Here is a 12509-nt window from a genome sequence, read left to right on the forward strand (position 1 = left end):
TAGAGAGACAGCTTTAAATAAACCTAACTGAACACTTAAGATTTTATATATCTTTTCCACACGACCTGATACATCCAAACTCCCCCAAGACATCTAGTGGAATATGTGGAATTGCCCCCGATAATTCGAGGAACAGGTTTGTTCAATTGAAATAGAATAAAACCGATGAAGGGTGCCACAAGAAATTAATAATTTTATGAATATTCCCAAGCAATGCTATGTACTTCATGTGTCTATTGAGTTGTAACCATAGGCCTAGTAACTCAATTTGCCTGAGTGCATTAGCACTGAATATCCATACTGGAAGTCAGACATGTCCCTCTGACTGTGTGCTTATTCTTAACATTGTGCAGCTCAAAATTAAATACCATTGCATGGAAAAAAAATGATTTCAGGTCCTTCTGTCTGTGGACCATAAATATATACCTAAATATAGGTATAAATGTTAGTTTGCAATAACTGTTTTCTTAAAACCGTATAATCTGTGGGTCATGAATATCTGTATTCCAAAGTGTAACAACATTCCCACTTTGTTGTTCACGTTTCTTTAGTTTCCAAACAGCTGTTGTTGTGTAGCAACAACCAATTCCACAGCTAGTGATGACACAGTAGTGTCTGTCTATTGCAAATGTTGTAGTGTCAATGTGAATGATTATCACAGTGGTGCTGTTTTAGGAAAGTATTCACTATTTGTGGTAAAGACCTTCATACATGTGCAGTGATTTAACAATAGGTTTGAAGATATCATCCACAAAATTGGAGATCAGTTCACAGGGGCAGGAACAGGCTGATAAGATGGTAAAGATAGAATTGTTTTGTTTGTACAGGCACACGCACTCACACACACATACACACACACATGCAAGCACGCATACACACATATCTAATGTACACTGAATTGGCAAACAAAAATAGATCCATATCTGTGTTCACTAAACACTCTGAGTGACTGATTCTAATCACAAACATCTGAAGTACAATACAAATAATAGTTAAAAATGACTCATGTTTTGAAATATAATTGTTTAGAAAATGCATTCAAAGGATCACGTAAAGCACAAGGTACTTATGCTGCATAAGACTAACCTGAACCACAGATTTTCTTCTACCAAGCCTTTACATAAGTCTTAAATAATTAAATTTATCAAAAGTTACTACAAAATGAACTAATACAAATATTTGCTGAATATGCACTTTCTATATAGTCAAAGAATTTTGTGAAACAAGTTTTGCAATAGAGTAAGCAATACTGTCTTAAAGTATAAAACATGAACTCATGACATTAGTGTAAATGAAGAATTGAGCAAAAATATATGTATAAAACACAGGTTCAAAATGTGATGAACATAACTATAATACAAACACACAGAACTGCAAATGTGTTACAGAGAGCTATTTTCTAGTCATTCCCCCTGCAGTATTTAAAAATAATGCACTGGAATTGCCAACTTTCAGACTATTTGGATAATCAGTCAATTTGTGTCCAATCCGAGAGTAATTTCTCTATCAGTCTTTCTAAGAGGTATCCACACAATCCAAAGGCCTGGTCTGTCTGCGGTTAATCTAGAATGGAAAAGAACTTGATGCCAAAATAACTACTGCTGGGCACAGATTGGATTTGCTAAATTGCTCCCCATAGAGATTAAAACTGGCATGGACTCAACATTTGTTTTCTTCTAGCAGATTTGCAGAACACATAATGGGTCACTGTCAAACATACACTTTGATATATAGGCCTAGATATGGATACTAATATGGATATTGATGTGGATATCCATATATAGATTTGTTTTTGCAGTAGCATGAGTGCAAGTCAGGTATTAGTAGTGTGCAAAGATACATGCAGAAAGTCCAAACCACCGGATTTGAGTGCAAACATTTAGAAGTAGCTTTTCTTAATCAGTTCCTTCTCCTGGCTTCTTTCCATGTATACAGTGCAAGAAAGAGAATGAATGGATGTAGCTCTTATTCACATATACCGATCAGCCATAACATTATGACCACCAGCCTAATATTGTGTAGGTCCTAAACAGCCGAGGCATGGACTCCACTAGACCTCTGAAGGTGTGCTGTGGTATCTGGCACTAAGACGTTAGCAGCAGATCCTTTAAGTCCTGTAAGTTGTGAGGTGGGGCCTCCATGGATCGGACTTGTTTGTCCAGCACATCCCACAGATGCTCGATTGGATTGAGATCTGGGGAATTTGGAGGCCAACACCTTGAACTCATGATTCATCAGACCAGGCCACCTTCTTCCATTGCTCCGTGGTCCAGTTCTGATGCTCACGTGCCCAATGTAGGCGCTTTCGGCAGTGGACAGGGGTCAGCATGGGCACCCTGACTGGTCTGCAGCTACGCAGCCCCATACACAACAAACTGCGATGAACTGTGTGTTCTGACACCTTTCTATCAGAACCAGCATTCACTTTTTCAGCAATTTGAGCTACAGTAGCTCGTCTGTTGGATCGGACCACACGGGCCAGCCTTCGCTCCCCACGTGCATCAATGAGCCTTGGCCGCCCATGACCCTGTCGCTGGTTCACCGCTTTTCCTTCCTTGGACCACTTTTGATAGGTACTGACCACTGCAGACCGGGAACACCCCACAAGAGCTGCAGTTCTGGAGATGCTGTGACCCAGTCGTCTAGCCATCACAATTTGGCCCTCGTCAAAGTCACTCAGATCCTTACGCTGCCCATTTTTCCTGCTTCTAACACATCAACTTTGAGGACAAAATGTTCACTTGCTGCCTAATATATCCACCCACTGACAAGTGCCATGATAACGAGATTATCAGTGTTATTCACTTCACCTGTCAGTGCTCATAATGCTATGGCTGATAGGTGTATATTGCATTTTTAATTTTGTAGGGTAGTTCTTGATAGGCAAACTTAAATTGTTGTAATTATTTTTAGTCTCTTTGTCACAGGTTTCTTTACACGTGTGCAAAACATATCATTTATAACAACAAAGCATCTGTTTGTGTGACATGTTGTGCTTTTTGGTCATTTTATTCAGGCAGTTATCCCAGAATGCTACATTGTGTTTCCATCTTCCACCCTCTGAGTTTATAGTTCAAATGTTGGCACTGCAGCTTCAAACACAGCAGAGGACTGTTGAATGGGTCAAAAGCACTGTGTGTTTTAAACTGCAATTACAACCAGAAATCCAAAACAAATTGAATGTTTGACCTGATCCACAAGGGAATCGTTTTCAACTTTTTTTGTTGCTTCCTGTGTGAAAAGGAGCTCATCTATTACTTTAACAAGACACCAAAACAACAGAAGAGCACTTTGTGAGATGTAAACGCTGAAGCCTGTATTGACCGAGACATTCTGTAGTATTTATGTTTTTTTCCCTTTTAACTTATATCCATTATGGCCTACTTTCTAATGTGAACTATTATTTTAATGCCATGAAGGAAAACAACATTAACAATCATTTTCAGAAAAGGAAAAATATTAATATACTAAGACACAGGTCTAAATATGTAATGTATCCACAAAGCATCCAGATTCGAGCAACAACTCACACTGAAAATGTTGATCAGCAAAGGCCAAGTTGTTGATTTGAAAGGAAGTACAGCAATACATAATTTTAGGTTATCTTTGTTTTTCAAATTAAGTGCACTCAATACATAAATGTAGCAGCGGGAGTTGAAGCCAGAGAGTGCGAGGCGAATAATAGAAGACATACTAGTAACAAACTTTTCGATTCGTATTGGCACTTTTGGATTTCGACTTGGACTGCTTGCTTGGCTTTTTTGATTTAGTGTTTAGTGTTTAGAGAGGGACCACAACAAGTTGAGGTTGTTTTTCTTACCTCTGCACTGTATGATAAACTCACCATCCTTTTGCACCACATCCCCCTGTCTTCTGCATTTGTTTCCCATACACCCCGCCTATTACAAGAGCCCAGTACCCCGTCAACCCCCCACGGCGTTACACAAAGTTAATTGTGGAATTAAAAGAATAACAAAAGTGGGATTGATCTTAGCCTGCGCTGCTCTTTTGGAAATCAGGTCACAGATGGCAGATGTTTGAGGATTCTAGTCATGTATCTCTGGGATTTAGACTCATCCTGTATATTGGGCAGAGGTTTCAGACAGAGGAACCATTTATAGATACCACAGTTAACTTTAGAACTGACAGTTTAGCCTCCAACATAGATTGTTTTCACAGATTTATTTATTTTTATGAAGATGGACTTATGACATTCACTGCAGTGATCCTTGTGAGCTTTACACACATTTTATAAGGCTTTATAATGTCTTGCCAGGTGTTTGCAACTTTTGTTTAACTCTCTAGTGCACACTCCAGATTCATCAACTGTTTTAACTTTAATTTAACACACAGAATATTTAACATGCGTGCTGCACTGAAACTTTATTAAAAAAAAAAAGTTTTCTCAGGATTATCTGTGCCGATTAAGAACTATTGGCATTATTACAGGGTAGCTCTTTTATAAGATGGAATTCAGTTCTCTAGCCAAGCTGCAAGATTACTGTGATCACACTTAATACTGCCAGGGTGTGGCTGGGTTAGAGCATCTCAGACCTTCAAGACTTAGGCTGACATATACCTGAGAATGACACAGAACACAGACTACGTAATCTTTATCTAGGGCCCTGTGTTTTGCACTATTTGTGCAATATACTATAGGGCCCAACCCATATCTTACCCTATCTTTTTACAAGTCGCACATATATGTGTGTGTATGTGTGTGTTAGATACATAGAGTAAGATGTTTACACTATTCAGAAATGACAAAATGCTGTCCTTGAGGACCATGTTGATGTTCTAAGGAAACAAATTAACAGTAGTGCTGGAAACAAGAGACAAGTCAAAGATACTTCTAAAAAATGAAACCATCATACAGTCTGTATGAATGTTTGCTGTATTGTGTTGATCATGCAAGTTATAAAACAGCATTTTTCTTAAAAGGTATTTTTCTGAAAACCACACTTACAATATGTTTTCTCTTCAGAAAAAAAGCTTCTAGGAAAGAGAATGCCTGAATAAAAAATATATAATTGTGAAATGTGTAAACACACACTACAATCACCCATACTTTTGTGTGCTGATAAAAAATAACTGAATGTAGTCTTTTATCGATTTGTACCAAAACAAAAGACACAATGTAGGAAAAAGTTAGCTATGCAAGGGAGGAAAACATGACTTAATCCCTTTCAATAAAATACCAATTCCTTCTGCTTAGACAGAACGCCTATTAAATTACACAAAGCAAACTTTTGCCTCCTAGAAACTCTTATTTTTTGGTTTTAAAATCTGTTTTAATATGATGAACTTACTATTAGATTACCAGCACAGTTAACATGCTAATATGCACTATGGCAAGTGGAGAAATACAATATCTTAATATATTAAAATGGAAATTTAGAGAAAGATTTTCTATCATGCGGTTTAATTTCCAAATATTTATATTCTAAGTTGTATATACACAAAAAGATTATTAATCATTAAGAGCAAAAACAAATAAAATAAAACAAAATACACTTTTATTTGGAAACCAGAATGTTAATATTGACATTTGAATTTACGAATAAAGTTAATAAAAAAGAGAAAAAAAAGCCAATGTAATACAATGAAACATGCAAGTCTATCTAAATGGCCTAAAAAATCTATTCCTCTTTGATCAGTTACTGTAAATCATATCTACACACATTCTTGTCTTCCTAAATCCTGTTCCTTGCTTTTGGACTAACATTAATCTGTACAGGTGCAGACAGGCTCGTTCTGTGTGTGTGTGGTGTCAGGTGCGACCATTGTCTTCTCTGTGACTCATAGAACAATGGCCTTTCTCTCCATATTGCTTCTTGTCACTTCACATCCTGCCCTCATTCAGTCACTAACAAGTGACAGTGCAAAAAGCCCTCAGTCTCACTTGATTGAATATGAGCCATTATTCCCTATCACATGGAATGGGCTCAGCACCATGGAGTTGACACCTGCGGCTGCTCATGACAAATATGATAAACCCCAAGCCACCATCCATCCTGTCAGTAAGCACATTGAGACAGCTTGGAAATGTATTGAATGTCTGGTCATCAAATGTAAGCATCTCCTCCGACAAATTATTTACCACCTAAAAGATGGCACCAGTCCGAACACTGAAAACACCACATGGTAATCAATCTCTCAATGCATCTCTCGCTCTCTCTCACCCCTTCTGTATATGTTTTATATATATAGTCAGGAATAAATATGATAGTAATAGGCCATTGAAGAAATAGTTTGTTGGCAAAGAGGCTTATATCCACAATGCGCTTACTTACTTACGGAAGGACCGATGTCCAAGAACTGAGGGTCACCTTTTAGACACTGGCTAATTCGATGCAATTGCTCTGGTCATTAGATCACACAGCTCCCCTGACAAACGATTTGGCCACAAATTTCAGATGATATTATGCCGTTCAAAGTATTTATAAGAAATCAAGGTCTTTTTCTTGGAGTAACCTGTTTATAATGCTTTCTTTTTTTGGTCAGGCTTGGATAATGATGTGAGACAAAGTGATAATGATCTATCCAGTCAGACTTGTTATCTAGTGTGGGTCCTGTCACAACAAAAGCTGTTAGGGTCTAACACTCACAGGCACTTGATGAAGACCTGCGGTACCTTTGCATAAGGTGACAGATTTGGTCATCACACCTCAGTGTTTTAAAATCCTTCTTTGACAATATTAGTTAAAAGACTTATGTATTTTGTTCCTCACCGTGAATTTAAAGGTGTAGCGTCTAGAGATAACCTTGAACTTTAATGTGAATGTATTTGTGTTGATCAAGAAACACAGGAATCTAAACTAGGATTAAATACAACATTTGACCCACCTGTGAATACAAAAAAACTACTCAGTCAAAAATGTCTATGAAGTAAAGGTTTTTAGTTTGCTATTAGCTAATGGGTCAGAGGTTTGATTTAATCTGGCCCCTAGCATCCGTGTTTCCTGTAATCAGGTTAGTTAAAACACAAAACAACCTATGCTTTGGTAAATGCTTGTAAGGGATCTTGGAGCTTTAAACCTAATGGTGAGCATTTAAGCCAAACCATCATGGCTTCAGGGTCAACTGTCAACAAAGTGAAAAAGATTTGATGGACTCATAAAACATGCAAATGCAAAATGCTGGGGATGTTTTTTTGTCTGTTTGTTTTTGTGTACAAATGGCCTTCTTCACTGTAAATGGTTAACATCACTTCTAGCTGTATGTTTCCACTTTCAATGTAAATATTGAAATAATGCATTTAAATGTCCTTGTTACCCTACCTGTGAGGATCAAGAGTCCCAAGGGAAAGGGATGCAAAGAGAAGTGGATGGATTGGCAACTGGCTCTACAACCTTAAATACAACCACAGCTCAGAAAACAAATCTCTTCCACCCCATTGAAAACACGAAGGTATATACTTATTGTGGAAATATACTGCAAAACCCATTTCTTTTAAAATGGAAATAAGTAAAGGACTCTGTTGCTTTAGCCATGGAAATCACAACCTGTGTACAAGAGGAGATTTATTTTTTTATTTTTCTTGCAACAGAAATTCATTTTTTAATGTATATTTCGTTTTTCTCAACCAGACTGCCAACCTTGTGGTGAAGAAAAGCATGAAGTGCAGGAGGCTGAACAGCACCGTACACAAGGTGATTCATAAATAAGAGCATCCGCGGAGAAGCATCATCATTTTGAATAGAGCAGGTTTATGCATCTGGCACCCTGTCTGTGACACAGGAAATAAGCTGCTACACGCAAGAGTGGGTCACTGTAGACGGGCAGAAATGTGCCATTGAAATGAAAAGTCAGACCTTTACACTGATGGATTCTATTGTGTTTCGGCAAATATGAGAGCACCCTTACTATAATTAATAACCTGCAAGGCCACCGCTATTTTGGGAAACATCTAACTCCCCAACAGGACATATATAATTTAAAAAATACTTTAGGTGTGGATCAATATGGTGAAAAAGTATTTAAGCCACAAGAATCAGAAGTCAGTCTGTACATTAATTTTACAGAGAGCAAAAAGCAAAGTTAGACTTTATAGATGCTTTCAAATGATAATGGCTTCCTTTCCATTCCTCTAGTTTAATTGCCAGGTCGTTCGTAGACTGTCACATTCGTCAATTGTCTAGCCTTCTGTATAAACACACAATGCGAGAATCAAAAGTGATGTCAAATGCATAGTCACTTATATATACAAAATTAAACACCTTTCACCCTCGGCAGGTGTGTGTAGCTTTGCTGTCACTAAAAGAAGTCAGACCTTGTGTATTGTGAGGGGGTTTATCCAGTTTGGCTTGGCAACCTGCTCAATGCAATTTAAATGGTCAAAACATACAAACTTCCCGATGATAAGTACTGTTCAGCCTAAATGAAGAGTAAGGCCCACCAAGCCACAGAGACACCCGGCTTTCGGAACACAATCTACCAAGTTTTTAATAATATTGTGTTTGCAGAACGTTTTTTTTGTGCATTTTATATATATATATATATATATATATATATATATATATATATATATATATATATATATAAAAACTATACAATGGTATAATTATGGACATTAAGTCTTCTTCATGAAGTATCCAATTTCAATTTCTCAATAAATCTTTATTTAATCTTTGGTTTAAAGGGGGGAAAAAACCTTACTTTTGCCTCTAACTTTCCCAGGGTGGTACACTGCCATTAAACTAGCCCCCGGCACCATGCAATAAAGCTTAAACAATTGTAGTATATTTCATAGAATTAGTTTACCTACATGTCCCCTGTAGGCTATAGGCTGGATTACTTCCTTGGTACTCATGCCTTGTGCTTTGTAACCGGCTTGGCTACGGTTCACCAGGTCTCAATTCTCCTGTTTCCAGTGCAATTCATATAATTTAGAGGATCATCTTTGACAGCTTGTGAGAAATCTTCAGGTACATTGAGGGTGGGGGGGGGGGGTGCAAATGAAACTGACTAGCTGCAAGAAAAAAGAAAACCAGAACAAATTTAAATTGATCAACTGATACCACTAATCCAACAAGTTGCACAGGACCACATACTGTACATTTTCTAATCACAATAAACACATGAACCACGGTCATGTAGGGAGACATAAATCACCAGAAAAACTGATTTCCGGATTACAGTGTATTATTACTGGGATTTAAGTTTTAACTCAAATTATGGATGATACCACACTAAGCCATACTGACTTATATTTTCTTTTATATATTTTATTTATCTTAATTAAAGATCTGTTTATTCAATATTTCAAACTAGCCCACTCAAATCTCCCTGTGTACCTTGAACTTCGGGTTGAAGAAAACAAATTACACAGACGTATTCAAGTGGTATGGCTAATATGCCTAAGTTGGTATGGGAATGGCTTGCACTAGACTTTCTTAATTATATAAACATTATATTTGCCCTGTGGTAAAATGATTCAACTTGGGGTTGATGATGCTATCCATTTATTTACAAATAATTACAGGGCAATGCAAAGTGTACCAACAATAAGTCAAGAGTGTTGTGGCACAGCATTTACAGAACTGGGTAAACAACCTTTTTATATCCCTGTGTGAGATTAATAATATAGGCAAGCTAATTACAAAACATTTCAGTTTTATGTTTTGCAATTTAAATCCCCGAAAAGTTATTCCATACAGTATAGTTGTATCACTGCAGTAGTGCAATTTAGCTTGTATCACAAGGCTGCCTCCAGCAAAACAGATTCTTACATCTTCCTCTTCAGAGAAACAATCCCAGAAGCAACAAGTTAGGCATAATTCAAGAAAATTTCGAAGAAGCAGAAAAAGAAGAAGCAGAAGAAACATGACATCTGGCATTATTGTAATACTTCCATAAATTAAGTACAAAAATCTGGCAATGCAATACATTCTATAATAATTTTGTAACACAATTAAAAAAAGTGCCACCACTGTTTGAAAATGCATCCAATTGTGTTACTGTGTTGAATCAACCAACACCTATAATCAAAGGAAATAGAAATAGGTAGAAATACCTTGCTGTTAAGTAGTTTCTTTAATTAACAAGGAACACAGAATGTCTCCACCTTTTACCAATAGACTGAAAGATTGCATAGATTCATCAGATAATTGATTAACTCTAAAATACCCCTAGTTTCCCTGTATTTCTCTGTGCATCATGGCCTTGCTGCATTGGCAGATACTGAGCAAAACAAGAGAACTGTAACTAAAAATACTTCACCAATCAGTTGTAATAAAGTAGTTTGTGTGTTACCAGATTCACCTTCTAGAAAACTAGCAGCACACTGGGGTAATGAATACAGTGGACACAGTTGCATATCCTTTGTTGTTTGTATGCAGAGACAATAATTTTGAAACATAACCTCCCATATTCAGCTGCAGTTTGGAAACTGTTAGGAATTATAAAAAAACACCTTTATCCTCATCTGGAAAGTCCGCAGTAGCTCCGGATTTTGAGAGCTTTGCAAAATATGAACTATAAAAACCGCCTGACATGCAAAGGAAGGTGTGTAGGAAAAGGCTATGACTTTGACATGCCTTCCTGTACATATGCCTTTGATTGTCATAACGTTTGAAATCGATGTTAACTGGCGTTTTGTCTTTTATTAATAAAATCACTGTAGATACATTTTGTTCAAAGGAATTTTAGTCTTTTAATCTGCATGACCTAATCTGGAAGAGGCATTTTGAAAGACGGCTTTGCTCCAGTCTTCACTTTTCACATCCGAAGAATATGGTGCCCTATTGAAAAACACACGTTCACTTTCCCCGCTCTTTGAAAGAAATTTGTACCATGCAAATAGAGAGACACCCAGCCTGCCCTTTTCTGTTCATACCATTCTCCTTGTGTCTAGTCCTTAAAGGGTTTTGCCTATTATCGATCACTCTGACCCCCCATTGCATTGTTCAGCTTTTGAATAGATCGTCTCCCTTGACAGAGAACTTTGGCAGGCAGACATATTTATTCTTTCGAACCTCAATTATGATGTCTCGTAACAGACAACTGCGTGAGATAAAGCAATGAAATGAAAAAGGTGGTGAATTTCAATTTAAATTAAAGCTACAATGTCAAAACCACAAGACTACAACAATACTACAATACAAGTGGCTTTGCTGGAACACTGACTTGCATAAAAAAATTATAGAAAAAATCTTGTAAAAGTTAATTAAATATTACAAGGTTCAGAAATTCCCACTTTCTCTCTGTGCCTTCTGTAAATGTTTAAGCAGTGAAGTGTAACAACTGCTTCTTGACAGACTAAGTGGATGTCTTTAACACACTGTATTCACACTCAATTCAATTATCCACATACAAATAAGATAGTAACACTTTTGTTCCTTCTGATTTATGTTGGGAAAACTAAGATTTTCTGCCTATTGACCAGAAATCTTCACTGTACATTCTGTTCTATGCCCGGCAGATGTTTTATTCCGGCTCCAGAATTATAGTTTTGCACAGTGTTGTTATGCACTTGTTGTTATGTTGTTATGCACCCTCTGTGACTAAGCATGACTTGATTTGGTTTAGTTGATACCCATGTTGACTATCAACTTTGTGCAATGAATAATTGTAGCGATTCTTAAATCGTTTGGTTTTGAACACCCATGTGGGGATAATGCCTGAGGAGAAATCTCATGGTTCATCATTGATTATGCTTATTCAACAATGCAGTTTTTCAAAGAATGCTTGAAATATTATTATTATTATTATTATTATTATTATTATTATTATTATTATTATTATTACCCCAACCAATCAGCGCACTATCCTGTACTGTGACTTACCTTACGCTGTGTATTTAATATTTAATTGTCCCCATGTATCTTTATATGTGCCATTTAAAACAGTGTTGAGTTTTTAATAAATGTACCTGGGTTAAGTAATGGCAATAATTTAAAACATCTGGCAAAAATCCTTTTTAAATCGATTCTTTAAAACTACAACAGTGTTTATCACAATTGCAAGACTTTTCTCTGGCTCCTATATTTTACTAGTTTAACAATTCTGTTCCTCACCAGCGAGAACAGGCTAGTACCTTGACAAAAATAAATAAATACATATTAAAAATATAAGAAATTGTGAAAATGCTCAAAGCATTATTTAAACAATGAATAATGTAGCTAGAGAAAAAGAACTTGGGTGGGAAATAAGAAAATAAATTCAAATACTGGAGGCAGTAAACATGCCACCCCTCACAGCTCCAGTAGCCTAATTGCTTCCAATACATTACAGTTCTTATATGTGCAAAATATTGCAGTAAACAGAGAAACAGATACACAAACAGAGTAGCAAAGAGTTAAGCAGGATTCAGTTTTAAAATAGGGACTGTTGTCATCTAAAGCATTGTACATTTAAAATATGGTGAAACACACAAAAGTGGCCTGTTTTTACTGATTTTTTTAAAATAAAAATGCATATAATCTCTCCTATTGTCCTTGTTTCCATGTGACCTTAGTTAGATAGTACAAATCAAAATATCTTGTGGCTTAAAGGATGAATAATGGAAG

At 36.6% G+C, this 12509-nt stretch overlaps 1 protein-coding gene across 1 annotated transcript in view; it reads right to left on the minus strand.

Moving 5' to 3' along the window:
- gabrg3 (gamma-aminobutyric acid type A receptor subunit gamma3) overlaps positions 1-12509 on the minus strand; it is a 129204-nt gene that overhangs the window by 24132 nt on the left and 92563 nt on the right. The window lies entirely within an intron of this gene.

Source organism: Amia ocellicauda, chromosome 6 (genome assembly GCF_036373705.1).
Source record: "Amia ocellicauda isolate fAmiCal2 chromosome 6, fAmiCal2.hap1, whole genome shotgun sequence".
NCBI classification, from domain to species: domain Eukaryota; kingdom Metazoa; phylum Chordata; class Actinopteri; order Amiiformes; family Amiidae; genus Amia; species Amia ocellicauda.